The sequence below is a fragment of the Dipodomys ordii genome, unplaced genomic scaffold (genome assembly GCF_000151885.1).
Source record: "Dipodomys ordii isolate 6190 unplaced genomic scaffold, Dord_2.0 Scaffold65, whole genome shotgun sequence".
NCBI classification, from domain to species: Eukaryota; Metazoa; Chordata; class Mammalia; order Rodentia; family Heteromyidae; genus Dipodomys; species Dipodomys ordii.
In genome coordinates this window covers 15,098,790-15,125,110 of record NW_012267281.1, presented here as the reverse complement: position 1 = coordinate 15,125,110, position 26,321 = coordinate 15,098,790, and the positions used below count along the sequence as shown (strand labels likewise).

Genomic DNA, 26,321 nt, shown 5'->3' with positions numbered 1-26,321 from the left:
TTTATTATTCCAACTGGGTGTCTTCTACATTGTGAACTTTGTAAAACTTAATTTGGTTTGCATAATATTTTCCAATGCCTAAAGAAATTCAAGGTACAGATTGCAAAATAAAATTGGCTGAAAGATTGAATTACCTTTTTTAATACTGGAAAATGTGTAGATTGAAATCTACGCATGAACAAGCCAGTCTTGGAGGTTTAAAACACATAGTGACAATTGAGCAATGTTCAAATACTACTGTTTATTAATGACATAATGGACAATCATGCTGAAAATAAGACTTCTTATGAATATTTATGTGCAATCAAAACTGAAGTCATAGAGGGAGGACATGATGAAATCATGTTCATGAAATATTAAACTGAATTTGAGCTAATTTGCATCCTGAAATAATGCAGGTACTATTTGAACAAATAAACAACATAGAAAAGTTGGGCATAATCATAAAACTTTATTGATTAAGCTGGGCGGCGATAACTCACACCTGTAATCCTAGCTAATCAGGAGTCTGAGGTTGAGGATCACGGTTCAAAGCCATACTGGAGAATCCTTGAGACCCTTATCTCCAATAAACCACTAGAAAACTGGGAGTGGCACTATGGCTCAAGTAGAGTGTTTGCTTGAGCTAAAGGGATGAGGGACAGTGCCCAGGCTGAGAGTTCAAGCCCCATGGCTGAGAGAGATTTCTTTGAGGGGTATTGTTATAAGAAAATATATTCTGAGAGAAGAAATTGCAGTAAGGTAGAAAGTTGGAAGACAGGTCATAAAATTTTTATTATATGCATACAACACAGACAGTGCCTACAAAATATGTCCTTAAGATTGTTTAAAAGCTTTTGATAAGAGGTATTTCTTCTTACACAAAAATTTGATATCAGCACAAAATTTCCATAAAGTAACTAAGTGATATTGGGATTATCAACATGAGAAATAAAGTATCTGAATTATTGATCATATTCCACCATGAATGAGAAGGGAATGTTCATTTTTAAAGGGATTTTTTTGGTTGTCTTACGTTCTTTTATTGAAATCATTTCCCTTGTGCTTCTTAACTAGTCAGGCATTCCACTGCACCACTGTTGATGTCACTTATGATGTCATGAGGAGGCGGCCATTAACATTATACCCCACAGACTGGACAGTGCCCAGGATCTCCTTAATGGTTCCAGAAAGTTCTCTGGTTAAAGATCGGTACGCATTTGCTGGGCAATGTTGACAGTCTCATCAACAATGATGTTTTCGTTGTGTTTAATGTTTTTCTTCTGTCTCTTGGTGGATCCTTTAGGGCGTGGATGATCAAGGCAGAGGAAGAAGGTACCACCTCTATCTGGGCCTGTCTGCGCCAACTTCGCCACTAGTGCACGACTTTGATTTCCTTGGGCTCGAACTTAGGCAGCATGGTGGAGGTGGCTGGTGTCGGATGAACCCGGATTGGACTACGGAAGAAAGTTACATCTTTGCCTCCTTCTAGCTGAAAGATGAAAAAAGGGTTGCTTCTTTGAATTGAAGTTATTTTTTTTCTAACTATGAAATTTTTTTCTAACTATGAAACTGATACCTAGTCAATACTTATTGATTAAATCATCTTAAACATTACTACAGTATTGAAATGAAAAGCATACGTTTTAAGGAGCAGAATCAGTTAAGGGAAGACTTACAAAACGTTCTATACACTTTTCTACAAGATATCCTGGTAGTGATATGCATAATAGAAACATGGAAATTAAAACTACTAGAAAGAAGCCTGTTTTAAAAGCCTAATGCATATTATGACATAGAAATTGAAGTTATTTGTACCACAAATATTTGTACTATTTCTGTGTGTGTGCTGGTCCTAGGGTTTGAAGTCAGAACTTAGGCACTGTCCTTGAGGTTTTATGCTCAAAGGTGATGTTCTACCACTTGAGCCACAGCTCTACTTATGGCTTTTTGGGGTAGTTAATTGGAGAGCAGACTAACACAGACTTTCCTGCCTGGGCTGCCTTTGAATTACAATCTTTAGATCTCAGCTTCCTAAGTAGCTAGGATTACAGGTGTGAGCCATTAACACAGATAATGTAAAATTACAGTGATTACTCTGCAATTTACAGAATCTGATCACATATTTGAAATATTATTTTCAGTAATTAAATTTCCACTGCCTTGCTGAGTTATTATCTTTGTGTTTCAGTTTCATTACTATCAAACTGGAAAGAAATATTTGCCTATAAAAACATGAATTTTACATTTAAAAATGTTTATATAATTTTTAAACTCACGGAAAAAGTAGGGATGAGAATATTTTTTCATGTGTCATATATCAGGCTTAAAAATTGTTACCAGAAGCTGAGCTTCTTGTTTTCTCCTTGTGATCTTAGTGTTTTGGAAACAGAATTCAGGAAGATTAAAGATTCATGACAGCACGAACAACAACAACAACAAAAATCAATGAGATCGCACCTTAGCTAACAAACTGGAATGTGTTTCGTATCTGGGATCCCAGTTGGATAAGACACAGAGGTAAAAAGATCCAATCTGTTACCTGCCCAATGGTGCTACCTGAAAGAATAATTAAACACAAAGGCCAAGGAGAATATAATTTTGTCAAACTCTTTCCTGTCTTTATGGTATTCTTTTCTCTTTCTGATAAGTCTCCTCAGTCTTATCTGCTGACTTTTTCTAATATCCCCAAATAAATACTGATGTCTTAAAGATGTTAATGACCTATGTGTTTTTCTCTGTGTGTGTGTGTGTGTGATGTGGGTTTATTTTTCCCTCTTTCTTTATTCCTAGCTGGTTCTCAAAATTTGGTAGAAATATTTTCTTTTATAGAATGTTCCAAATGACTTCCTTGGCCCCTACCATGAGACCAAACATATATTTAATTTTAACATACATTAATTGTTAAAAATTTGTGAAGTGTTCATTATGTGCACATCTCGGTAACAGTAAAAATACATCATTTTCAAAGTGTTTGTGGAGAATGATATTAAACTCTTCCCTTAACCTTATCATGTCAACTAACTTTCAGATGGTCACAAAATTGGCAAAAATACATGATTCAATAATGACAGAATACGAAGGATTTTTCAATATTTACATCACAATACCATTTCTGTTTTCAGTTTCAGGAAATCCTGAAATGGAAATCCTCTTAATTAGGGTTTGTGTTTTTACAAGTGACTTCAGGATAGTTAAGTAAACCAAAGAAATAAGACTTCATGATACTGTGTTTACTAAGTTCCAGAAAACCAGCTTCTCCATGAAACCAGAAGAATTTCTAAATGCTGCTGGATGTCACAAACTGTGGCGCCAGTTTTCAAGATGTTTTATTTTAAAATATACACTTAGTAAACAAACGAAATTGAGAAACTTGGCAGAGAGCTAGACTTTCTACAGATGCATGCAATCACTTTCAACACTATAGTAAAATATTGTTTTGCTTCATTTCAATGTTGTTTTAGTCCTTTTATGGATCTATAGATCTCTGACAATTTTCATGTCAGTCAAAAGGTATTGAATCCTATTTAAGTGGAATGTATTACAAATATGTTTGACTTAAAAAGTGATCATAGTCAAGATGTTATTTTAAAATAAATATTTTTATATACTGAAATACAAATTTATTTTTGAATAAGGGAATTGATACAAGTAATGTATATATATATGTGTGTGTATATATATATATATATATATATATACACACAAACATTGCAAATAAAATTGATTTTCAATTAGAATGACTCCATAGTAGATAACAGCAGTTACTGGAAGATAAACACAGTGAAACCTAGAGTATATTTAATTTTCAATCCAGTCTAGAAGATAGCAGTCTTCCGTTGTTATGATCACTAGCCCATGTATATGTATATGCTTATATATGTATAAATGTTTGCACATATATACATATATATCATGCCTCATAAATTAGCTGACTCATAGAAGCTAATTATTAATGGGAACTAAGTTGTAGATTAATGGTACATATTGTCTTAGATTGCTCTTGGAGTCCTCATTTAGTGCAACAAACTAATATCTCTATAGGGTCTTCAGTAAAGCAAATTATGAGATAATTCAATAAATAATCAGTTGTTCTAAACATGTCATGTTTAAGGCAATCCATGTATCTTTCTGTTGCTTATAAACATAGAATGTAAAGCAATGAGTTCCATATGGAGTACAACTTTTCTAGGCAAATACTTTGCTATAATGTAAATGAAAATGTAGAAATGCTATTATGAGAGATAAGGCAAAGGTACATGGTCAAGCAACATATGTTCATGCTACATTAATCAGCAGATTTCCCCTGCAGCTGGAGTGGTAGAACATACTAGAAATTGTATACTAAATTTTAAATTTCAAAACCCAAACTTGATTGCAAAATACACATTACTTTTTTACAAATACCTTGTTAGACAATGTGAAAGATTAGAATCATAAAGGGGAATAATTGTATATATAAATAGTCCTAATAGAATTGAAATAACTTTCTAATAATTTAAGCAACATGACAATGTCATCAAGGTTTTATCCACATTCTGGATACTTTGTCTTTTACGTTGAATATATTGTTTTTAAGTAAATAACTGTTAAAAGTCTTTTGATTGTTTACATTGTAAAATAGATTGGAGATAGACTTTCTATTGAATTTATATTTTATAATGAAAAATAGTAGTATCATGGTCTTGTATAAGCTAACTAAATTACCTTGTTGTAATCATTATCATACGCAGAAACAATTCAAGTTCATTTGTACTTACTATTCACATTTGATCTTATCATATCAGTTCCTCACTTGCATGTCATATTGAGAGTGTATTTAAACTTTTACATGCTTGTGTTTTTTTGTTACTAAAGAGAGTAATATTTCCTACAATGTGAGATTTTTACTTTGATTTAATGTGATTTTCCATTGGCTATAATACACTTGTTTATTCCTCTCACTAAACAAAACTTTACAAGGAATATTTTCTTCTCCAATATCTGTATCACCCTTTCCTAATCTTAATGCATATACCACATTGTAACTGTGCATATTTATCCAAGATAGAGATGACATTTCCAAATTCCTCTGCAACGATTATTGTGTGGCTGGTTTCTGCATAATAAAAATAAAGTAAGGCATTATTCAAGAAACCTCTCCTAAAATGTAATTAGTGTATACAAAATACAATTGATGCATAAATATTGCATACTTACTATTCTCCTCAATCTTCTGGACTATGAATGAAGCAGTGGATATTCTAATGTTTTTCAAAAACAGCAATTAAGACTATTCTCCATGATGAGAGGGATTATTTAGGAAGTATGTGGTTCCTTCAGATTTTATGTGAGAATGATATAAAATTACATAATACATAATTTCCTATTTCTGATTTTTTAAATGTGAGGAATAGCAAAATTTTCCACAGTTGCTTTGTAACAGTTACATTGAATCTGTAGCATTTACTGATAGGCACAGTAACATACCAGTGATTAACTCATGAATATCTCTTGTTGAAGAATTAATGAAGGTAAGATGGTCTTCTTTTATACTGAGTTGTCTTCCTTTTACACAATGCAGAGATGAAAGGTGAGATGAGTATATTAAAAATATATTTAATAAGGTTTCAATACAATTAATCTAAATCATATGTATCACCCATTACTTTGTGTCACTGATTATATTGTTTAATTCTAACCATTACTGCCATATTTGAAGGTTGAAAAATGGACAGTTAAGCCAGAAGCTGGTGGCTCATGCTCGTAATCTTAACTGTTCAGGAGGCTGAGATCTGAAAATCATATTCCAAAGCCAGCCCAGATAGTAAAGTCTGTGACACTCTTATCTGTAATTAACCACCCCAAAACTAGAAATGGTGCTGTGGTTCAAGTGGTAAGAGTGTTGGCTTTGAGCTGAAGTCTTCAGGGACAGTGCCAAGGCCCAGAGTTCAAGCTCCACGACAGACAAAATAAAAAAAAAAGACATTCCTGAATGTCTAGACTGGGTACAAATCTTACCAGATATAATGCTCCTCAAGTAGCTAAGTTGTGAGGACCCCAGGTTGAAGCTAGCACAGGGAGAGAAGTCTGTGAGACTCTTTCATTGACTAGTGAAAAAGCTAGAAGTGGAGTTGTAAATCACGTTGAAACCAAAAGCTAAGCAAGAGTGTGAAGGCTTGAGTTCAAACCCCACTACAATGCTGAAACAACAACAACAACAAAAAGAGAATGACTTGATTAGAAGTTATTGAACATACCAGATCAGGAGGCCAAGATGGACTTTGCATTAAGGAACATTGTTGAATGGAGACGGCTCATTGATAGCCAACTATAATTAAATCAATGTGGATGTCTTATAAAACAATACAGTTTTTTTTATTAACACTTGGTAAAAAAAGAGGAAGTAAAATGAGGAAAATTTGAACTTTTTCATTTCTTTAAAATTTCCCAATCATTTAAAAGTCAACATCTCCAAATATGTAGCTTTCTGCCTATGTAATCATGTAGCATTAATCGAGAAATTATATCTACATTGTTATACATTGAAGACAGAAAGGACAGTCTAGAGTGAATCATTTCATAATGACTATTTTGGCAAGTGATCCAGGATGGTGTGTTACATATTTTTATCAATTTAAGAATTATCCTTATAGTTATATATTGGTAGTAAGCAACATTAATTCATTATCTTACAACTTTGAGCAAAAAAGGCACATATATCATTTTGGTCTAAAATCGGGGTGCCTAGATATTAAAAGCCACATGTTTTGTTTGTTTGATTTTCCACTTGAAGTTTCTATTTGAGATTCATGCCTTTCCTTTTTCATATTTCTACAGGTTATCAACATGGCCTGGCTCATGGGCCTCTTTGTCCATCTTCACAGCCAACATTTTTTTTTGTTGTTGTTGTTGTTGTTCTGTGACATGGTATCACACCGATCTGCTCTTCTGACTGGATTTTCTCTTTACAGGACTCTTGTTACTTAGTTTAGCCTATGACTCAACATTGAAGGTTCTTTCCCAAGCTTAATTCAAGGTGCTCTCTTGTGGACTTCTGGAAAATCCTATTGCAACATAATGTAACAAACACTCAGATTACTAATGTTAACAGTGTAGACAGCTTTGAGCAGGTTAATTCTCTTTACTAGCAATTGATACTAAAGAGACTTAAGTAACATCACTTTACCACCTCTAAGTTGCTTATATGTTTGAATATTCTCTGATTTGGCACATAAAGTGCTGACTCAGGGATCATTAAGTTATAATAATTGGGAATTCGCACTGCTCACTTTGAGAGCTGTGTTTTGCTATCAGGGGAATATAGCTATTTTTGTAAATGTAGCTAAAAGCTGATTTTAGAGAGCTCTTAAACATCAAATGACAATTTTTATCTCTAAAAGAATTTGCAAGAATAGATTAGCCCTTGTAGGATCATTGGCAAATTCTAGAGAACTAAATACTAAATCCCCCATCCGTGACATTGAATTCAGCATCAAATTAACTTTTTAGCACTAAATATGCATACATGATGATATGCTTATAGTTACGCAAGCAAATATACATATGAGTATATTGACGTATACTCGCATAGCTTACACAGTTTACTTTCTCATTGACCAAATTTGTTATAAAATAGTTTAAGTTTTCTAAATGAATGGTGTGGAATACTAGCATTTTAACTTTTATATCTTACATAAACGAAGCATTTAGGGGATTGTTATTGGTCAAAGTATTTGATTATGTTATGTTATTTTATTTTATTGGTATCCTGTCGTGGGGCCTGAACTCTGGGCCTGGGCTCTGTCCCTCAACTCTTCAGCTTGAGCCACAGCGCCACTTCCAGCTTTTTTCTTTTTGCTTATGTGGTGCTGAGGAATCGAACCCAGGGCCTCATGCATGCAAGGCAAGCACTCTACCAATGAGCCACCTTCCCAGCCCTTGATTATGTTTTATAACACATGACTACTCTGTGAACAGTTTACAAGATAGTTAAAATTCTGCTATAGGATTACAGGAAATACTGTATTTTACCATTCATAACCTAGTCAGGCAGTATAATTTGAGACTTTTTTTCATAAACTGCCTATATACTTATCAATCATCTGGTTGCTACTATATTATTTCCAAAGGTTGTGTTGCTTACAAAAAAGAAAAGTCACATCTTGTAAGTGAAGGTTTGGATTCAAATATTTGATTTTATACACATTTATCACACATCATCTATTATTATCCTTTGGTTCATTTCTAACACTCGTCTCTCTATCAAGTATTACAAATACTTCCAAGTTATTTTGTTATAATCTCTACCTTTGATTGTGTTGGTGATTTATTTTGATGGAAAGACTCAAAAGGACTAGATAATTCTTAAAACATTTACGTGTTTAAGTATATTTGAACGATTTTGCCAAGTACTGAACATTCTCTCTGGAGCTATTATTGACTTTTTGAACTTTCTCTCATGATCACTCATGCTTATACAAACCTCTCTAGTCAGGAAACCTTAGCAGTCTCAACATTGAAACAAGCATTATATTTTTTCTATTTTATAATCCACAGTTATTCTCCTAAACAATTCATGAGCAGTCTTCATTAAAGTGATATGTCTAAATATGTCAAAGTTTGTAGTTTTCATATTCCCTTAGTAAAGAAAATATCCTAGAGCCTTTTTGATTATTAAAATAATTTTTCAAATTTTTCAATTTCTGAAATTGTCTTTTATAAGATGTGGCAAAATCAAGACTCAGATTTTAATAGCTAGCATCATTAAATTAGTTTCTTCCTTCAATGGATCTAATTTTATTAATATAACATAACTGATTAGGGAAGAAGATAGAGAATATAAAAATGATAAACTTGATATCTCAGTGATCAGTGACTGAATAAATATGATTATTTAAAGTAATGCAGCATGTTTAGACATTTTAAATGTATTTTCTCTAATTGTTATCACCCTACAACTGTATATTTAGTTGTTTGAAGTGCAAAGTCAACTTAAAACTAGGTAAGAGTTATTAAGTCCAAGCATCTGCTGAAATGCATTACCAAGTGATCTGAAACCTCACTATGGTATTTTGTTAAAATTATATTAGGCCAGGCGCTGATGTCTCAAGCCTGTAATCCTAGTTACTCAGGAGGCTGAGATATGAGGATCATGATTCAAAGCCAGCCTGGGCAAGAAAATTTGGAAGTGTCACTGTGGCTCAAGTGGTAGATGGCTCGCCTTGAGCTCAGGAATATCACCCATACCTAGTGTTCAAGCCCCATGACCACCAAAAGAAAAAAAAAAGTAATCTGAGTACCAGCTGAGTTTCTATTGTTAAAATATTTCTAAGAGATAGCATTATACATGCGAAATCTGCTAATCCAGAGATGCTGAAAATCCGCCTGCCTCTTTCTAGTTCAGAATGCTTTCTTCTGTACTGGAAAAATTGTTTCTGGTTCTGAAACCTTGTTGTTTTCTGTTACATGTATTACAATGCACTCAATGCAACTTTTGAGAGACATATATTTATTATAACTACCTAAGATAATGACACTAATTTTCATTTCTTTAATTGTGGTAAGTAGAAACCTCATTTCAGATAGTGTCATCTTATCGTCATGTACATATATATATATATGTATATATATATACACACACACACACATATATATATATACATATATATATATATATATATATATATATGGACATCCTTGCCCCTTCTACCTTTTGTAAGGAGAAGCTATTCTAGTCATGAAGAATGCTTCATAATTGTGTGGCTAAGAGCTGTCATAAGCACCAGGCATTCCCCAAGCATAAAACTTCAGGAGCTTCTCTTTGTATTCACTCAGGATTTATCTAAGAAGAACATACAGAAGTATTTAATTCTAGAGTACAGTGTGCTCCCTGAGCATCTAATCACAGACACTGAGGCCATTGGTTTTTTTCTAAAAACAAATACAAATATATGATCAGTTCTAATTGAAAACTAAACTGAGATATGAGAAGAAAAGAGTTAATATTTTCTAAGAGATGATAAGGAAACTTCTATGAAATATAAATACACACTTAGCTACAATTTGGCTATTTCATAATTGAACTCCCAATTACATTTACTTAACCATTAAACCCCAGTTATATTTAGACAGCTGCTAAAATTTCCAAATTCTTGTCATGCTGTATGACAATACCCAACTGCCTAAATTTCTCATTCCTCTTTTTTTTCCTAATTGGAGACCATGATCTTGGTGTATGTCCCTGAAAAGGAAGCTTGATGCTCTTTCCCTCTCTTGTCCTGTCCTAGGTAAATTTCATGTCTGTCATAAGTAGCTCCATCTTAGAGTTGACTCCTCAAATCTCCACACAGCTCATGACTCAAAGATCTAGCCCACTGAATTATACTTCACAAGAATATTATTGTTCCTTTCCATGTGACAAGTACATATGTCATAAATGACTGTATGTGATGAACACTTTATCACTCTGAAAATGTTCAAATTTGAACTTTATATTTAGATTCCTTTTTGGTCAGTCTCAGGGCTTAATCTCATGGTCTGGGTGCTTTCCTAGAACTCCTTTTGCTCAAAGCTAGCATTCTAACATTCTGAGGCTCATAACCCCATCCAGGTTTGAGTAGTTAATTGAGATAAGAGTTTGCAGAAGAATTGCCTGCAGGGGCTGGCTTTGAATCACTGTCCTCAGATTGCAGGTTCCTGAGTAGTTATGATTATAGGCATAAGATACTCATCATCAACTTTAAACATATTATTAAGATTTGTTTACTTCATAGAGCTCAGGATCCTGTGCACAGTAGCTACTTTGGGTTACTATGTTTAACAGGGATCTAATGCCTTTCATCCTGGTCGTTTCTCATCTTTTGTGTCTTTAAATGAATTAATGTGAATCTATTTTTCTCCTTCATGTTTGCTTGCAGATCTTGAGATACAGTTAACAGAATTTAGAATCTTTGTTTTTGTTTCTTGCCCAAAATGCAGGGATAAAGAGTTTTAGGAATGTACGTCAAATTACAAGCTATAATATTTATAAATTCTTACCACTAAAGAGACTTTACTATCTTTATTAATTTAACTCAGAGAACTCCATAATTTTTAGTATAGCAATTCAAAAAAATCTCAGTAGTAAGACATATATCAGTGAAGAATTTTGGAATTCAGAGGATGGCAACTGTTGATTTTATTAATTTGGAAATTTTATTAATATTGACTTTGACAAAAATAGACAGATATTTTCATTCAAAAATTGTAGTCTTCTCCAAATATTATCAAGGATTTTTTTTTTACACTTTGTATTTTTCTCCTCGGAATGTCTTTGTAGCTCTCTAGTTTGCATTCTAATGTAGAGACTCTCCATTTTCCAACAATGGCTTCATATTTACATACTTTCAGTCTTAAAGTAAAATGAAATTGTATTTGTACCCTCAGTAATTAAAATACCAGAAAAGTGCCTTGTTAGTCAATTGAATCATTTTCCCAATGAATTGGGTTATATGCCATAACTTAGCTCAATTACTACATTAAAGTCATTAGTACAGTAATACAATTGCTCACTCAAGACCCATGAAATTTTTTTGATTAGCTGTCTCATGGAGGAATTGCACAAAAGTTAAATTTTCTTAATGTCTACTAAAATAATAAAGGGAACACAGAAAACATACCACGAAAATATTGGCATTGGTGTGTACATAAACATGTTTATATACACAGAGATCATGAGCTATGCTTCAATAAACAACACATTTTTATATCTATCTTTTTTATTTTTCCCTCATGCTGGGGCTAAAATCAGTGCCTTAATCTTTCATTAAACTTGGTAACTAAAGACTGGGTCTCTATCACTTGAATCACACCTACATTTCTCTCTTTTTGCTGGTTAATTGGAGATAAGATTCTCATGAACTTTTCTGCACAAGGTGGCTTTGGATCTTGATACTCATCCTTAGTAGCTAAGATTAAAGATGAGAGGCTGGCTTGTATCTATATATCTGTATGTATGCATGTATGTATGTATATATGTATGTATGTATGTATGTGCTTTTGATAAGAGTACCATTCTTGATATTTAATGATTTATTTACATTCCAAGTTCCGTGTTTTGACTATGTCTTGCCACCACGACCTCCCATTTTTTTATATTGGAAACATAATTCTAAATTTGTAGGTTGGTATTTATGAGGTAGCACATTTGAGAAGTTAGTAGGATTAGAAGAGATTAGGAAAGAGAATGATTAATTGAGCAGCTTTCTTACGAAAACAAAACAAATTTGAGTTTAGGGGAGCTTACCTATGCTCTCTCTTTCTGTCTCCAAGAATTTTCATTTCTGACATAACACATTACAGCAGAAATTTTTTTTGCTGGACTTCATCATCAGGCTCTTCTCAATTTCTCTTATTTCTATGAATCAAATAAATATCTCTTGTCTAACATTTATCTACATGTTAGCGTTTATTTTTGCAAGAGAATAGAATACACACTAATGCACAGTCCATAGTCCATAGCTTAAATAGTGCATTGCTAACATTACAAATCCTAAGTCACTCACCTTAAACATCTGCATTGGTATATGAATAATGAAACCATTTTAAAGTTAATGTTGAATTCACTTGCATCAATTTATTGTATAATACCCTAGTATTTTTGAAGCAATCATCTTAAGTTTAATGCTTCATTAATTTGAGTCTTTCCCAATACGATGTAGCTAGTTACTAATAGTTTGTATAAGGACAGTGTGGTGAAGATTAGTTGCACAAATTTCACTTTCATGCTTTACAAATATGTCGTAAATGTAAGTCGCTTGTCACTGAGTACAATGGTCTTTTTTAAAAAAAAAATTGTTATGGGATAGATGAAACATAGAGTGGTTACAGTTACTTAAGTCAGGTAATGAGTACACTTCTTTTTTAACGGTGTCACACCTTCTTGCCTTTTTTACCTCTGTTTCCCCACACAAGTGTGTAATCCCTTTTCAACAGTGTCCAGTGACTATCACTGCTGCATTTGTTCACACTTGATGCAGACATTTCTCTGTTCCCCCCTCACCTTTCTCAAGCAGATAAACTTACATACACAACAAAATGTACCAAAAATGAAAGCAGTGACAAAGGAGAAAACAAAAACTGAAAACAAAACAAAAAATCACTCTCATTTCCATTTCTTGGAATTAATTTCAATAAGCACATTTTTATTAATAAGTTTGTTTTATTGTGAAAATACCATACAGAAGGGTTACAATTACAGGAGCAAGGTAATGAGTACATTTCTTATGAAGCATTGTTGCTTCCTCCTTTGTTTCCCTTTACCATCCTTACCCTCCCATCTCCCCCCATCACCCCCTTCCCGCGCCAAAGTTGTGAAGTTCGTTTTTCAACATAGCACCTTGTACATTTCATTGTTGCAATGGGTCCATCTGTATCCCTATTTAACCATTTTGTTTTTCCCCTTCCCCTCCCCAAATTATACCAACATCAAATACAGTGAAAACAGGGGTTATACCATAGGGGAGGGACATACAAAGCAACAAGAAAATCACCTTATAAATATGTTAGAAACAATAGCAAGAAAGAAAAACCATTGAGTCCTTACCTTGGGGTTCATTTCACCTAACAGCAACTTATCTGATCTTTTCTGGTTGTCTCAGACATATACTCATTATTGCAAATAAGGGAAATGTTGTTAGGTTTTTAAAAAGAGGTAGCCAAGTAAGAACTGCACCATGTATGTGGTATTCAGGTAAGGGGTAGGTTTATTCTGTAGGCTGGGAAAGAGAGAAAAGAGCTAGAAAAGAGCAGAGAGAGAGCTAGAAAAGAGAGAAAATGCGAGAAAAGAGAAGAGCTTGAGAAGAGCAAAGAGAGAGATGTGAGAGAAGGGAGCTGAGAAAGAGCTAGAAAAGCAGAGAGAGAGCTTCTGGGCCTGGGCTAGGCCTTATATTAGGGTATGGGTGGAGAAAGGTGTGACTACATCAAATTCAGATGTGACCTCAGCAGATGCAGATGTGACCTCTTCCAGGTGTCCCAGTTGCCTAGGTAACGCATGTACTGGCTGGAGACTTTGCTGGGAGGAGAGTGGAGTCTGCTAGCCATCTAGGAGCAGACCTTACATGTGGTACCTATGTTTCTTTGGGCATGGTTTACTTCACTTAATATAATTTTTCCTAACCTTTCCATTTCCTAACAAATAGGGCAATATCATTCTTTCTGATGGAAGCATAGAATTCCACTGTGTATATATACCACATTTTCTTAATTCATTCATCTCCTGAGAGGCATCTGGGCTGGCTCCATATCTTAGCTATAGTAAATAATTCTGCAATAAGGTCTTGTTTGTGATCATTCAGGTAAATGCCCAAAAGTGGGATTGCTAGGTCATAGGGGAGCTCTATGTGGAGTCTTTTGAGGAATCTCCATACTGCTTTCCAAAGTGGTTGAACGAGTTTAAAATATCAATTTTCTACATAATCTTAGAGATTATATAGATACATAAATTGAACTGTCCTCAGTGTTTGAGTTTGCATTTATTAATGATGCCTCTTGTAGATGGGGAGGTAGTGAAAAAGGTGTCTTTTAACGAAGAGAAAGAGAGTTGGGTGCTGGTTGCTCATGCTTGTAATACTAACTACTCAGGAGCCTAAGATCTGAGAATCATGGTTCAGAGACAGTCCAAGCAAGAACATCTGTAAAACTCTTATCTCCAATTAATCACCAAAAAAGTCAGGAGTGGAGTTATAGTTGAAAGTGGTAGAGCACTAGCCTTGAGTACAAAAGCTCAGGAATACAGCCCAGGCCTGATAATGGCATAAAGAATAAAAAAAAAAAGGAAAGGAAGGGAGGGAGGGAGGGAGGGAGGGAGGGAGGGAGGGGAGAGAGGGAGAGGGGAGAAAGGAAGGAAAGAAAGAAAGAGAGAGAGGAGGAAAACAAGGAAGAAAGGGAAAGCCTTTCTAAATAGAGAGCCTGACTAGATAGAGAGAGACTCAATTTTTTGTTAAGGCAAATATTGGAACTGCACATTAAAAAAATCTGCCTAGTTCTGCAGGACAGAATTACCTTGTTATTTTTGCACTACTTCCCTCTTTTCCTTGTTGCAGACTTTCCACGCCTAATGTATTTGAGGAGTTGTCTGTAAACTTTTTCTGATGTGGTTTTTATGGGACACATTATTTCAAAAGGAAGAGTCTGTGTATGTTTGAACACACAATAAGCAGATGCTATAAATTAGGTGATTTATGAGAGGAGATATGATGTTAACACATGTAACCTTTCAGGTGTGGATTGTGGACTGTGTATTTGTCAATATTATTTTGCAAAATCATATGTGACAGCCTGCATAAATACTAGACAACACATATTTATTTGGTCATGGAAATGAAAGAAGCTGAGAATTCCATGAGCCGGGTGCTGAAGTTTGTAGAGAGATTTCCTGTTGTGATATTTCATGACAGAGGGCAAATTACTGGAGGCAGAGAGATTTGTATTGCATATGATTTTTCGGTTCACAAAATAAAAAGTTAATTAAAAATCTTCAAAGTTTTTAATCATTGTTTACATTAAATCATTTGAAGAGGCAAACAATGATCAAAACATTTGAATCTTGACTAGCATTTAAGTACATATTTTTTAGAGATTTGTTCACAGTTCAGCACATTTGCATATAGAAGTGTACATCCATGAGGCAAATAGCAGATCAGAAAATATGTTAAATTTTTTAGGTCTAAAATTAATTGAAATATAGTTTTGATATTGTGGTCATCTGTAAGTTGACAACAAGAGCTTTCTTTGCAATTTTTTCTAGACAATTCCTCTTTTTTATTGCAATATAATAAATGTAAATGTTATGCCTCACTGCATAATACTTTAAATGTTTTATTATCTTAGATAAATGTCCTTAGGCATTGAAGATATTATAAAAATGTCAATTTCTACTCATATATTCATTTTTTTCAATATCTAGTGGCACAGGTAGTCATGAACAGAGCCAAAATTAATTACTTGTGAATCTGATAGACATAATAATGTACCCTTTCCACATTCTTGGAAATGCTTATAATAATTACTGCTGCTGATGAAACTGTTTTAAAGACTTTAATGCAGTATCTCATATGGAATAAAAATGTAGTGATAAATGTTATTTCTTTATCCTACATATAATTATATGTTGTAAATAAGTATGTATAATTATAATTTTGTTTACATTTATGGTAACTAAATAATATTTATGTTGTCAAAACTTTTAAAGGATAATTTTACTAACTAAACTGTACAACTATACAGACCACTTGTGTATACATACACAGTTAATTATTTTTGAAGTTTCTTTACCATAGACTGAAGCAGGGATTGAAACAATGACTCTTTTGGCTTCAAATTTGAAGCCAAAATAAAGAGAGATTATAAATACAAAGACAGGAGAGAACTATTTGAATTCTAGGTGCTTCTCAGCTCTTGTAAGAAAAGTACAAGGGGCTGATTGACACTGACATATTCCTCCAATACATTATTAATTATTTTAAACTGTCACCTTGGTGACAAAGAATGAAGAGAAATCATGAATAAAATTATTTCTTTATGTGAAATTATTATCTCTCTGGGATATCAGTAGTTTTAATATTAACTCAACTGGTAGTTACTACAGCTGAAATTGGGCTCATAAAATAACCTGGCCAAATAACCTCACCCTTCACATATTGCTAGACTGAAAATAAAGGAGCATCTTAAAGGACATTATGTTTCAAATCTGGATAGGGAACTTTGATAACATGTGGAAGGCTGATGTTCAAGTCCATAGCAATAGAGATTAAAATGACTTCAATTGACAACTCTGAACTCAAGTTCTGTGATTTTCAGATACTATGTTCTGACTTTTTGAATTATTTATATCCTTTCTTGAAATTACCACTAACTGAATGTAAACATGAATACACATTTCCTCAAAGTGTAGAAAAAAACATGTTCTTCAGAACATGAATTGGAAATATTATTAAGAATAAGAGTTACATTTATACCTTGACATTTTCACTTCTGAATCATTTAAATGTTCAACACAAACTGGTCCAATGGATGAATTTATGAAATAATAAATACCTGAAATAATAAAGAAATTAAATTAATAAAATAATATTATTATTAGTTTGTCTAAATTACACATTCTAATATTTCTAGCTTGTCCTAATATACAAATATATACATATATGTATATATATATATATATATATATTTTGGTCGGTTGTGGGGCTTGAACTCTGGGCCTGGGCATTGTCTCTGTGCTCTTCAGCTCAAGGAGAGTGCTCTACTACTTGAGCCACAGCCCCACTGCCAAAGGTTTTCTAGTGGTTTATTAGAGATAAGAGTCTCACGGACTTTCATGCCCAGGCTGGCTTTGAACTGTGATCCTCAGATCTCAGCCTCCTGAATAGCTAGGATTATAGGCATGAGCCACAGGCACCCAGCAATAAAATCATATTATTATTAGTTTGTCTAAACTACACATTCTGATATTTGTGTCCTAAAATATTTTTGAGTCTTGTTTCACATTTTCATTTATCTGAGAAATGATAAATTTAAACTTTTTACAATCGTGAACTATATTTTGTACATTATTATACTTGACTGCTGATTTACTATACTATACACAACATATATATATATATATATATATATGTTTGTGTGTGTGTGTGTACATACGAACATTTGTATATTACAGACATTTATAAACTCATAAGGAGCCATTATAGTGTTTGTTCTAAGTAGAACAAAAACTACTCTGCCATTGTACAAGTGTAGAGAGATTAGGCAGTGCTCCTGCTTTTATTCTGACAATAGAAATCTGTAGTTTTTAATGCTCTAGTTTTAAAATTATAAAGAAATTGTGGATAAAGGTTTCTTAACATACACTGATAAAAGGAACTGTGAAGTATTTTAAAATAAAATGCCTGCAGAATCACTCATCGTAATTGTATTTGAAACAAATAAAGTACATCTACAGATATATATATATATATACACACACACATATATATATATATACATATATACGTATATATATACGTATATATGTATATATATATGTATATATATATATATAGAGAGAGAGAGAGCAAAATGGGAAATAGTGGGTCATAAAAAGCACAAAAATCAGAGGAAGGGATAATAATTTTCAAACGGTCTGACAGTTCAACCTAGCATTTACACACAAGATTATCATGATGACAGAAATTCTTCTTGTACTTCATTTATTTAGTGGCTGGAAAATAAAAATAAAAAGTCTGGAAAGGGCTATCTTTATCAAAATAAGCACAGGTGCAACCCAGAATTAAACCCAAATAGAGAGAAAGATGTAAATTATTAAAACTATTTAATGTTAAATTAACTTCATTTCTCCTCCAAAAGAACCTTATTTTAAAATGTATTTGAATTTTAGTCAATAAAATATATTTTCACTTAATGAAAAAATTCCTATGCGTAAGCCAAACAAATTTTGGGTCAAGATATACATGTTGGACATAAAAGAGATTGAAATAATATAATTATTTCCACAATGCAGCATAATTTTGCTGTGACTCAATAACTATCTTTAAAATAAAGAAAAATTACATATGATGTAATATATATTTTATCAAATAAATCATTTAAATAAAATTAAACTTACACTTTTCTCAGTAAAATATAAACATTAAGAATAATTCACCTGTAATTAGCTCATTGTATGAAAGGAAAACATGTCCATAACATCTTGCAATGTAAAAAGTAGATAGTTGTGTTTTAATGAGGAACTTCATAAAGAGCACAGAATAGAAACCTGATCTTATATGACTATAAATGTACTGTAAAGTATAAAGCAAACTTTCTTGGGAAGACTTCAAGAACAGCAACTACTTTTATATATTATGAAACAATAATATAAAGTTTTCTACTTCAAAATATGAAAAAAATTAAGTCTTAACCTATTGTAAATATAGTTTATCATAACAGGATTAAAGAATGACAAACAATTGTGGATTTCTCACGAGAATCTTAAGATGTGGCAAAGATTAAAAGAACAGAATGTCCACTTATCACTTTGAAAAGCAGTATGGAGGTTCCTCAAAAGACTCCACATAGAGCTCCCCTATGACCCAGCAATCCCACTTTTGGGCATTTACCCAAATGATCACAAACAAGACCATATTAAAGCTTCCAGCACAACTATGTTTATTGCAGCAATATTTACCATAGCTAAGATATGGAACCAAACTAGATGCCCCTCATAAGATGAATGGATCAAGAAAATGCTGTACATATATACAATGAAATTATATGTTTCCATCAGAAAGAATGACATCGTCCCATTTGTTAAGAAATGGAAAGACCTGGAAAAAATTATATTAAATTAAGCAAGCCAGGCCCAAAGAAACATAGGTCCCATGCTTTCTCTTATTTGCAATAAAACTAGTATATGTCTGGGACAAGCAGAAAGAGTCAAAAGCTATGTATATATAACTAGATAAGATGATATTAAGTGAAATCAACCCCAAGATAGGGACACAAGTTTTTTTTTTCTTTCTTGCTATTGTTTCTAACATATTTATAATGTACCATGTGATTTTTTGATGCTTTGTATATTCTTCCCCCAAGGTATAACTCCTGTTTTCACTGTATTTGATGTTGGTCTAATTTGGGGAGGGGAGGGGAAAATGTTTAAATAGGGATATAGGTTGACCCATTATAACAATGAGATGTACAAGGCACTATGTTGAAAAAATATCTTTACAATTTAGGCAGAGGGGGAGATAGGGAAGTGGAGTTATGGAGGTGGGGTGGAAGGGAGGAGACAACAATGCTTGATTGGAAATGTACTCATTACCTTGTTCATATAACTGTAGCCCTGCTGTTTACAATAAAAATCTTATTAAAAAATAAAGAAGAAACTGAGATGTGTCTCAAATATTTCCTAAGGTCATAAATTTTGCTAAATGTAGAAGATGTTCTAAAATAATCCAAAATTAAGCTATTTTGATTTTTGTTATTTATAGATATAATAATATTTACTATCCTGTAATGTTGTTTCAAGCATTTATTAGTTGGTTCATAATTATCATTTTTAATTAACTGAAGCAAAATCACATTATTTTAAATAAACCCCTAGAAAATATATGTAAACTACTAATAATTATGTGTTTAGTATTTTTACCTCAAAGTATATTTAACTATGAAACATTTAACTTAGAACATATCAGGAAATATTCAAATTTAAAGGAAAGAAAATCTATTTCTTACTAATTGACAAGAATTCACAATTTGTTGAAATATAAATAAGCTGAGAAATCCAATTTGAAAATAAAATTATGAATAACTCATCATGTGGAAAATACAATTATTTTAATGAATAATAAGTAAATAACAAACTGGTCACCAAAGAATTTATAGTCTAGCTGTACCAGTTATTTCTTGGTTCATAGCATCAATGATTTTACTATTGAAATACCAGATTCACAAATTGAAATTTAACATTTTTCAAATTTTCTCAGGCTGGTTTTCACTATATATTCTATAGTCCATTAATTTTGTTCAATAATCAGGTTCTTCCTTATACTCCAATATGATAGTATTACTACAGCAATTATTTGTAGTACTTACAAACACCTAAGTATGTAAGTACAACACTATTAATATTACTAAAGGTTACGCATCATTGTATCCCTATATTTTGAGACTACTGAAAATAAAATATATGTGGACATTTTCAAATTAAATATAAAATCCAAATAATTTTATTTAAAATTTTTTCAGGGACTCAAGCATGCTTAATTTGTTTGCCCAACAAGCACTGTACCACTTGAACCATGCCTTCAGCCTTGATTTTTACTGGTTATTTTGGATGAAGTCTTCTAGATTTTCAAGCATGGAATGGCTTGAAACTAAGATCTGACATAATTTAAGCAACCTGAGTAGCCAAATTATAAGCATAACCCAATAACAGCCAGATAAAAACAGCTGTTTTTAACGTCAGAAAGGCAAAAAAGTACTGTGCAATTAGTTAAAATATTTGTAAACTGTTAATCATAAGATATTATCTTTACTATATGTCTACATACATATTAATATGAACACTTTTGTTTTTTCCAAAAGAAATTACATTCATATTAATCATCACATGCTACAAATGTTAGCATAAAAATATTAGATTTCCTGTAAAGGCTAGCATACTAAAAGACACTATCTTTTTTTCTTCATCCATATGATAATTATATCTTAGATGATAATTTTGCTCTACTAATGGTATGATCTCATAATGATGGGAAAACTGATATAAGTGAAGCACTAGTCTAAGAAAAGACTTATTAACATAGAGAAAGAAGAGAAAGAAAAGAAAGAAAAAAGAAAGAGAAAAAAGAAACAGGCTTGTATATTGTTGGTATAAGCCCAAGAGCATAGAACATATGAACATTGTATTCTAAAACATTTTCCTGTAACATAGAATCTGATTTCTTAATTTTGTTGTAAGACTTCAAGATATCATTTGCTTTAAATCTATAGGCAGAACATTTTACTATGCATGTTTTATTAGCCCCTTTGTTGAAATAAGAAAAAAATGTTGCTAGAAGATCATTTATCTCTATAAAGTTGGAGTAGGGTGACATCAGCAAATTGCTGTACATGGTTTGGAATTTAATAATTTCTGGAGTAATGAAACACAACAAAACATAAAAAGATAGAAAAAAAACAGAAAGAATAACCAAAATCTTTTATGAAGTTTCTAAATTCTCTGTAAATTGCTGTCAAATTGTAAATAAAAAAAACTGGTAATTGGAAACATTTCTTTTAATTTGACACTACAAAATACACATGTCAAGACTAATTATTATTGTTATATTGTTTTGATTTTATATATGCTGAACTTTGTTACAAAGAATTTTCCTGCAAAATTTTATTTTTAGAATTTCAAACTTTTGAGGTTAATTTGTATATTTACAAGTGTTTAAATGCAGTGAATTATAAGTGAATTCATAATCAGTGCTGTTATTTTCAGGATCTTTAGAAAAAAATTTCTTAAACTTTATAGTTGATCATAAATATTAAGTATTCCAATTACTGGAAAACATTACTTAGTCTTTTCATTATTCTAATAAAGTGCTATTTCTTATATCAAATCATTGAGTCATATTAGTTATGTATATTCTTCAATTCTAAAGTAAACATGCTGTAATTTTGTTATATCTATTATTCTAAAAAATACAACAGTACCTACCCATGCAAGAATCACATTTTATAAATTCTGAAATTTTAGATCTAAATATAAGCCTCAGATCTTACAATGGTATATTTATTAATTAATTTATTTGTTTGTATGTTGGTTGGTCGTGGGGCTTGAACTCTGGGCCTGAGCACTCTCCCTCACAGCTTCAGCTCAACCCTGAGCTCTCTACCAATTGAACCACAGCACCACTTCCAGTTTTCTGGTTGTTAATTGGCAATAATAGTCTCCTGGTGAAGTAAGCCAGGCCCAAAGAAACATAGGTCCCATGGTTTTCCTTATTTGCAGTAACTAGTATATGTCTGAGTCAAGCAGAAAAGGTCAGATAAGTTGATTTTAGGGGAATGAACCCCAAGAAAAGTATTCAAATGTTTTATTGTTTTTTATTCCTTTCATGCAATTGTTTCTAGCATATTTATAAGATGATTTTTTTGGTTGCTTTGTATGTCCCTCCCTCATGGTATAACCCCTGCTTTCACTGTATTTGATGTTGGTAAATTTGTGAAGGGGAAGGGCAAAAACAAACCGTTTCAACTAGGGATACAGGTGGACCCATTGCAACAATGAGATGTACAAGTCGTTATGTCGATAAACGAACTTTACAACTTTGGTAGGGGGTGGGGAGAAGATTGCAGAGGGGGGGTATGGGAAGGGATGGGTAAGGATGGGAAGGGGAAACAAAGAGGAGGCAACAATGCTTGTTAAGAAATGTACTCGTTATCTTGCCCATGTAATTGTAACTCCTCTGTATGGTATTCTCACAATAATAAAATAAAATAAAAATAAAACAATAAATAAATATTTTTTAAAAGAGTCTCCTGGACTTTCCTGCCCTGGCTGGCTTTGAACCTCGATCTTCAGCTCTCGGCCTCCTGAGTAGCTAGTATTACAGGCATGAGCCACTGGTGCCCGGCCAAGTTAAAACTTTAAGTAGAAGAAAATGAGCAATTGAATATATCAATAAATGGAAAAGTTTTTGCAAATCTAAGAAAGAGCTCTATGTGTAAATAATGTCAGTGGCAAGTTCCGAGATTTTAGCCATAGATGAAGAGTTCTTCCTAGCATCAACTTCCTCTTGTTCAAAACTGTATCTGTAGTTCTGTGGCCTGACATATTAACATTCAAGAATCAGCTATTAGTAAGCTGTTAGCTGAATTTGTGCAGGGTTGAGTCAGAATTGTAATAGCAGCTACAAGGTTAGGTTTATCAGATAATTGATCAAGGACAAAAGTACTGTAAGCTGTACAGAGAGATTCTGAGAGTATTTCCTTCCCAGAGTATTTCATTCCCATACTTTTGGCTTCCTGACTTGTAATTCCTCTCATTTTGAAACTCAAGTGTATTCCTTTCTATTTTACTTTCTTGTCTTTTCCTTCTCCCCACGTATTTTCTGAGGTCCTCAAAAGATCCAAGACAATTTATATTTACCACATGCCTCCAACAAGTACTCTATTCTCTATTCAGGAAATAAGGTGACAATGTATTTACTTGAGTCTAGACAGAGTTGTTACTCAGTTTTAACATATTGTTCTTTTATTTCTTCCCAAGAGTGTCTGAAAGTATATTTTAATTTTCATGTGTAACAGTTATTCAGCAATCATTTATTCTAATTCCCTTAATTGTATAAATCTTAACAACTGATTTATTCGAACTGTTTATGGAGAAAAATATTAAGCTCATAAAGACACAGTTTTTATGGTAGGCCATGTTTATGTGATCTCCAAAGAATTGCACTTCAAAGAGTGAAAGACTTCTTTGTATGTAGAGGCAGAAAAGTCAGTTCATTGTCCAGCTATTACATCAACACATCAGGACTCCTTCTCAATGCAGGCTCTTGATATCCTTCTGTCTTCATTCCAGAAGGCAGTTTTGGCCATGCCACTGTTTTCTGATTTTTTTTTGTTTTCCATCACTTCAACAGTACTGTCTATTGATCATTTCATATTGAATACATATTTAGTATACTATAGAATCAAAATGTCAAATATATAGGTAGATTCTCTCAAAATTCTGCTTTTAGATATCTTTGGCTCTTCATTAAATGTAATTAAAATTTCTTGCCATCATCTGCATAGTATTGCATTTTTGCAGTAAAACAGAGTTTCATATCTCAGAAAAAGAATGTGAATGTTGTTTGTTGTATTTCATATTAAGAACAAACAGAAGGTATCTTGTATTTCTGCAATAAGTAAAAATTATATAAAGTAGGAAAAAAATACTTCACTAGATACAGGTTTAGTGTTCCTTTTCTGAAATACTTTGTACAGTCAGTGTTTAAGGTTTGAAAGATTTTTAATTTTGGAAATATTTTTTATTGATATCACTTAATTGAGCATCTTCAAACTGTAAATAAGTAACTTGGAATGCTCCAATTTTGAAAATTTATGAGGATTGTGCATATGATAAGAAAACAACTGTGAACTACACTTGATGTTTTATTAATAAATATTAGACACTAAAAGACAACTAAATTGCAAAATACCACTTACACTATTGATGTTGGTTTACTATATTGGACTCTATTTTTTCCCTTGTTTTTCAGTAAGAATTGTGAGTTCTCTACAATATTATACATTATACTATATGATATCTCCATGAAACAAAGAGTTTATAAACAATTTAGAGTGATGATATTGCAGAAAAGTGAATATATAACCTGAATTTAATATAGTATAGAATATAATAGGGTATACATAGTATACAATCAATTGACTTTTAGAAATCCACTACTTAATGTTTTATATTTCATGTTACTAACTCTATCTGCAGCAACTCAGAGTAAATCTTTACTCCTGGAGAAAGTATCTTGTTGGCATACTCTGAATATTTGTCCATGTGTTCTCATATTTGTTTCTTTTACTATTTCAATATTCTAAAAATAAGCAAGAAGTTAAAATTATTCATTGCACTACTGTGTTCTCACATATATAAATTGTTCTATACTCTGTGGAACTGAAAATGAACTCTCATGATATTTTTATTGCTGTTAAAATGTGGAGGGTGTATCAATTACCAACTTGTCGTGAAATACTTGCTATTAGCACATTTTATCATTTTTCCTTCAGGATGTCAACTACTAAGGCTTTTAATACCCATTAACAATCAGCAAGCTGAAGTTCTGCTCTGTACAGCCAGAAATGGTGATTAGACGAAGAAATGATTATTCTAGTCGTTCCCAAACTTGGTGGATTTCTATTAACCTTAGTGAGTAGTAGGGGTGTATGAGTAGCAGGTGGTACATGCTCTGAACAGGGTATTCATCCATAGTGGGGACTCCAACAGCCGGACAGCATTGAGTTCAAGACTGGGAGTTGGGGAACTCCACCTTGCCACATTATGAACAATTGTGGATAGGAATAAAATCCGAAGAGTGATATTTCAGGCAAAGAATACTTGACATCACTGGAAGTGAATTAGGATCTTCTCATCAATTGCTGTAGATATGGAAAGTCAAATACTGTGATTTTTCTTCTACTGAGCTTGCATTTGTTAATATTCATTTTTTTCTTCAGATTTCCCTAGAAAATTCAGCAATAAAGTTTGAGCATCTGAATTCTTTTTGTTGTAGACATTGTTCTAATTGTAAACTCACAAAGGAATTGTTGATGGATGTGTTTGGAAATTAAAGAGTGCATGAAATACTGTTAAATAATCCTGCAATTAGGCCTCAGTATTCCAATAAGGTTGTTTCTCTGAACTGTGGTCTTCTACAGTCCTCTCAGCCTCTCTCACTCTTTCTCTCACTGTTTTAAATAGGTGAGACATTTCACTTCTCTGATACTTACTAGGATACCGTAGGACTCAAATTACTTAAGCACAGGTAGAATGTTTTCTTGATCTTGTTCATAATAAAGACAGTCTATTGATAAAGATTATTTCAGATTCATTTCAAAAAGTTTCTATTTCCTTCTTCCTTCCAGAGCAAGACATTTTTCTCACTTCACATCAATAACACAATGAAGTGAATGGAGAAAATATTCATAAAAGTCATTTCTCCATGCCTTGTACAACACTGTGTGTTCTCAGAGTCTTTTTTTAAATTTATTTTATTTTATTTGTGAACATACTGTACAGAGGGGTTACAATTACATGGGCAGGATATTGCATACATTTCTTACCAAGCATTGCAGCCTCCTCC

General features: G+C 32.6%; 1 pseudogene; it reads right to left on the bottom strand.

Moving 5' to 3' along the window:
• Positions 1-1,354: 1,354 nt before the first annotated feature.
• The window catches only part of LOC105990532, a 105,875-nt pseudogene continuing 80,908 nt past the window's right edge, over positions 1,355-26,321 (bottom strand).